The following is a 6,000-nucleotide window of genomic DNA, read 5'->3' as shown; positions in this document are numbered from 1 at the left end:
GAGGCGCCGGACAGGCGGGAGGCTCCGGCAGAGGCGCCGGACAGGCGGGAGGCTCCGGCAGCGCTGGAGAGGAGGAAGGCTCTGGACGGATGGGCCGGAGAGACAGCCTGGTACGGGGAGCTGCCACCGGAGGGCTGGGGTGTGGAGGTGGTGACGGATAGACCGGGCCGTGCAGGCGCACTGGAGCTCTTGAGCACCGAGCCTGCCCAACCTTACCCGGTTGAATGGTCCCGGTCGCCCTGCCAGTGCGGCGAGGTGGAATAGCCCGCACTGGGCTATGCAGGCGAACCGGGGACACCGTGCGCAAGGCTGGTGCCATGTAAGCCGGCCCAAGGAGACGCACTGGAGACCAGATGCGTAGAGCCGGCTTCATGGCACTTGGCTCGATGCCCACTCTAGCCCGGCCGATACGCGGAGCTGGAATGTACCGCACCGGGCTGTGCACCCGCACTGGGGACACCGTGCGCTCCACAGCATAACACGGTGCCTGCCCGGTCTCTCTAGCCCCCCGGTAACCACAGGAAGTTGGCTCAGGTCTCCTACCTGGCGTAGCCATACTCCCTGTTAGCCCCCCCCCAAGAAATTTTTGGGGCTGACTCCCGGGCTTCCATCCACGACGCCGCGCTGCCTCCTCGTACCAGCGCCTCTCCGCTTTCGCCGCCTCCCGTTCTTCCTTGGGGCGGCGATATTCTCCTGGCTGAGCCCAAGGTCCTTTACCGTCTAATTCGTCCTCCCATGTCCATACCTCCTCGCGCTGCTCCTGCTGCTGCTTTCTCCTTTGCCCATTACCACACCTCTTGGTCCTGTTGTGGTGGGTGATTCTGTAACGATTCTCTTCTTGTGAAGTAGAGGCGGACCAAAGCGCAGCGTGGTGGTTGTTCATTGTATTTATTGACGACACTATACATGAACAAACTAACGGAAAAAAACAAGAAACGTGAGAACTCAAAACAGCCCTGTCTGGTGCAAACACAAAAACAGGAACAATCACCCACAAACACACAGTGAAACCCAGGCTACCTAAATATGGTTCCCAATCAGAGACAATGACGAACACCTGCCTCTGATTGAGAACCATATCAGGCCGAACATAGAACTAGACCAAAACATAGAAAAACAAACATAGACTGCCCACCCAACTCACGCCCTGACCATACTAAATAAATACAAAAACAAAGGAAATAGAGGTCAGAACGTGACAGTCATAGTTGAAGTGTACCTATGATGAAAATTACAGGCCTCTCTCATCTTTTTAAGTGGGAGAACTTGCACAATTGGTGGCTGACTAAATACTTTTTTGCCCCACTGTATGAGGTTATTTTCTGCTCATGCATTCTCATTTCAACACCAAACCCACCACTGGTTGGCATGGTCAAAGAGCACTACTTTCATGTCATCTTACCAAAGAACCGGTTACAATACAAGTGGCAATTCTATTTAGCAAACTCCAGACATTTACATTTGTAAATAGAGCCCGTGGTCACGCACACCAGTCATGGGTTTCGCATTGAAATTATAATATTTTGGTTTCCTGCCCACTGGTCTGATACTTAAAGGTGCAATATGTAGAAATCACTCCGCCATTTCCTAGTTGCTAAAATTAGTTTGCCTAGTTTTAGTTTGTGACAAAGCAAGTAGATGTTCTCTAAAGAATCATTGTACCAACTAACCCACTCTCTTTTCCATAACCATTTTCAGCTGTTTGAAGCTGGTGTACAAAACTGAAAGTAAAAGATGCAAAATAAAACTTCTATGTGAATTTGGTTAGGTCGCCCAAAAAGTTACATATTGCAGTTTTAATAACAAGTATTTAACAAGTTTACCAACTTCGTAGTTTTGTCCTCAATCTACTTTTTTCATTCAACTTTTTCACCCCAGATGTTTTATCTGAACATGGATCTGCAGGACCTCCTGCGACCCGAAAAAGCTAAGTAACATTATGCCTTCTCCTTGTAGTTGCTGTACTCATAATATACAGGAGAGCTATCGCCTTATGGTAAGGATAGCCGAGTTGCAAGCCCGCCTTCAGACGCAATCATTAGGCAAGGGCAATTTAAGTGCCACCAGTAAATACAGGTAGTAGTGTTAATAGTGTTAATCCCCCTGCATAGTTGCCATAGCCTGTCACGTTCTGACCTTTAATTCCTTTGTTTTGTCTTTATTTAGTATGGTCAGGGCGTGAGTTGTGGTGGGCAGTCTGTGTGTTTTTCTATGTTGAGGTTTTGAGTTCAGCCTAGTATGGTTCTCAATCAGAGGCAGGTGTCGTTAGTTGTCTCTGATTGAGAATCATACTTAGGTAGCCTGGGTTTCACTTTTGGTATGTGGGTGTTTGTTTCCATGTGAGTGTTTGGGACACATGGTACTGTTTTGGTTTTGTTCACATCGTTTATTGTTTTGTATTTCAGTGTTCAGGTCGTTTTGAATAAATCATCATGAACACTTACCACGCTGCGCTTTGGTCCGATCCTTCTTCCACCTCTGAATGCCGTTACAGGAAGACCCACCAACCAAGGACCAAGCAGCGTGGTAACAGGCAGCAGCAGAGGCAGCGATAACTGGAGAGATGGACTTGGGAGAAGATTCTGGACGGCAAAGGACCCTGGACTCAGCCACTGGCCTGGCTACGGGGAGCATTCAACCAGGTAAGGTTGGGCAGGCTCGGTGCTCAAGCGCTCCAGTGCGCCTGCACGGTCCGGTCTACCTTGTGCCACCTCCACGCACCAGCCCTCCGGTGGCATCCCCCCGCACCAGGCTGTCTCTCCGTCTTCTGCCTACAGGTGTTCCCGCCTGTCCAGCGCTGCTAGAGCCTTTCTCCTCTCCAGCGATGCAAGAGTCTCCCGTCTGTCCTGAGCCGCCAGAGTCTCCCGTCTGTCCTGAGCCGCCAGAGTCGGGTGAATGAAAGGACTAGAGTTCCTGTGCGTTATCACAATCACACCATGAGTAGTTAATCATGAAACATACACCTCCGGAACCCTAGGTAGGGAGCACCCCCCACCCATACCCATTCAATGTCCCTGGTCATTTTGGACGTTTCAATTTTTTGTTTGGTTAAATACGAGTCCCACTTCTCTCTCATCATACATGACAAATAAGCCCTGTATCAACCTAGAAGGTCTAACATAGTGATATATATAATTTGGGCAGTATAAATGCCATTCGGACAAGGTTCACATATGGCAAAAGGACATAACATCCTGATTTGGTACTTTCAATACTTATATAAGGCATTTAGACATTTCTAATGCTATTTGGACATGGTTCACTGACTTTGACTTCCTGTGATAGTATATTGCAAATGGACAAAACATATGCCTTATGGACAACTCTATAAAATATGACAAAGGTATGTTCATACAGTTCTTATATATGTATAATTGACAAAAAAAAATCGGTCCAGAAAGCACTTTTTTAGAAGGTGTTACATTTTCACATTTTCAAAATTTGACCGATGGGTCTTGATCTGGTGACCATTTGCCATATGAATTTACGGTAGAACGTGCTCGCCATCTATGGGATTCTTGCTGTGTGACACTTCGCATTTGCTATAAGACACTTGCCATAAGCTTTGAATGATCTGCCGTCCATTTAACCTCTGCGCACGGAATCCGCTAGCGGGCTGAAATTCCACAACATACGGTGATCGCTACATAAATAGTCATATTAAACATTCATGAAAATACAAGTGTCTCACATGTATCGAAAGCCTAGAATCTTGCTAATCCAACTCCGTTGTCAGATTTAAAAAAGGATTTACTGCGAAAGAATACGATGTGATTATCTGAGCATAGAGCCCCATAAAAAAAAATATATTTTAACCAGCAAAGGCGTAACATAATCACAAACTGCATTAAATAAATTGTTTACCTTTGACGATCTTCGTCTGTTTGCAATTCCAATGCTAATTGTTGCACAATGAATGATCTTTTGTTTGATAAAATCCGTTTTTCTAGCCTAACACAAAACATTTTGTGAACCGCTTGTGTCGTGAATTCTGTCTCATTCCATTTTCGACGACACATTCCAGGTAAATAACCCACACAGAACATAATAATTATAATAATTTTGGATTGGTAAGTTCTTATCATGCTAATGCCCTTGTTTGAAATTAATAATACTCTTCCACCAAGGCACATGCAAGTTCCCGGACAATGGCCCTAGCCCTCACCCTCCGATTCAACAGGTCCCAGACGTACTCAATGGGATTGAGATCCGGGCTCTTCACTGGCCATGGCAGAACACTGACATTCCTGTCTTGCAGGAAATCACGCACAGAACGAGCAGTATGTCTGGTGGTATTGTCATGCTGGATGGTCATGTCAGGATGAGCCTACAGGAAGGGTACCGCGAGGGAGAAAGAAGTCTTCCCTGTACAGCACAGCGTTGAGATTGCCTGCATTGACAACAAGCTCAGTCCGATGATGCTGTGACACACCGCCCCAGACCTGACGGACCCTCCACCTCCAAATCGATCCCGCTCCAGAGTACAGGCCTCGGTGTAAAGCTCTTTTCTTCAACAATAAACGCAAATCCGACCATCACCCCTGGTGAGACAAAACCAAAAGCCAGTCCTGTCTGTTCCAGCGACGGTGGGTTTGTGCCCATAGGCAACGTTGCCAGTGATGTCTGGTGAGGACCTGCCTGGAACAGGCCTACAAGCCCTCAGTCCAGCCTCTCTCAGCCTATTGCGGACAGTCTGAGCTCTGATGGAGGGATTGTGCGTTCCTGGTGTAACTCGGGCAGTTGTTGTTGCCATCCTGTACCTGTCCCGCTGATGTGATGTTTGGATGTACCGATCCTGTGCAGGTGTTGTTACACGTGGTCTGCCACTGCGAGGACGATCAGCTGTCCTATCCTATCCTGTCTCCCTGTAGTGCTGTTTTAGGCGTCTCACAATACGGACAGGTGCATGTTCATTGATTGTTTATGGTTCATTGAACAATCATGAGAAACAGTGTTTAAACCCTTTACAATAAAGATCGGTGAAGTTATTTGGATCCTTACAAATTATCTTTGAAAGACAGGGTCCTGAAAAAGGGACGTTTCATTTTTTTGTTGAGTCTATTCAAATACATGCCTTTTAAGTTTCTGAATGTTCTGGTTTATCAAGAGCATTTTATACATACAAATGTTTACATTTTGATCATTAATAAACTTAGAACCTACAGTAAACCTGCACCGCTCTGATTCAGAGGGATTGGGTTAAATGTGGAAGGAACATTTCAGTTGAATGCATTCAAATGTACAACTGACTAACCAAAGAAGTCATAATATTTGTATTCATAGTTGCAGTTTCCTAGTATAGCCACAAGAGGCCATCCCAACCCCACTTATCATGCAAAAAAGAACTATGATAAGAAGTAGCACTTCTTGAATCAACCAAAAAGTCAACCCGCTTTGGCTAATAATATTCTGGCGTCAATGGACTGCCATCCCTAATTAATTTTACACATTGTATTTGATTAAACACTTTTGTGATTAGGTGTAAATTCGGTCCAAATGAGCATTCAGAAACATTCTGTGTTAAAATGTAGTTACCGTTTTAAGAAATTCCTCTCTGAATACAATCTTTGAAGGCACATACAACCACATACATAAAAGTCACTGATGCACAACATTAAGGTTAACAATATTCTAAAATGCCCTGCATTAAATGAATGTCACCATAATGCAAGGGTTAGAGCTATGCGGGATCCTACCCTAAACCCTAAACTAGGGGCATCAAACTCATTCCATGGAGAGGCCAAGTGTCTGCTTGTTTTTGTTTTTTCCTTTCAATTAAGCTGTAGACATCCAGGTGAGGGGAGTTCCTTACTAATTAGTTACCATAATTAATCAATAAAGTACAATGGAGGAAAGAAGACCCTCAGACACTCGGCCCTTGTGGAATGAATTTGACACGTGCCCTAAACCTAAATCACTACCCTTATCCTAACCTTAACCTTAACCTTAACCATGAACAGAAACATTACATAACCCTAACCTTTTGAAATGTCCACTTCA

Source organism: Oncorhynchus mykiss, chromosome 2 (assembly GCF_057628025.1).
Source record: "Oncorhynchus mykiss isolate SJ-2025 chromosome 2, ASM5762802v1, whole genome shotgun sequence".
Taxonomy (NCBI): Eukaryota; Metazoa; Chordata; class Actinopteri; order Salmoniformes; family Salmonidae; genus Oncorhynchus; species Oncorhynchus mykiss.
This window is presented reverse-complemented; position numbering follows the sequence as displayed.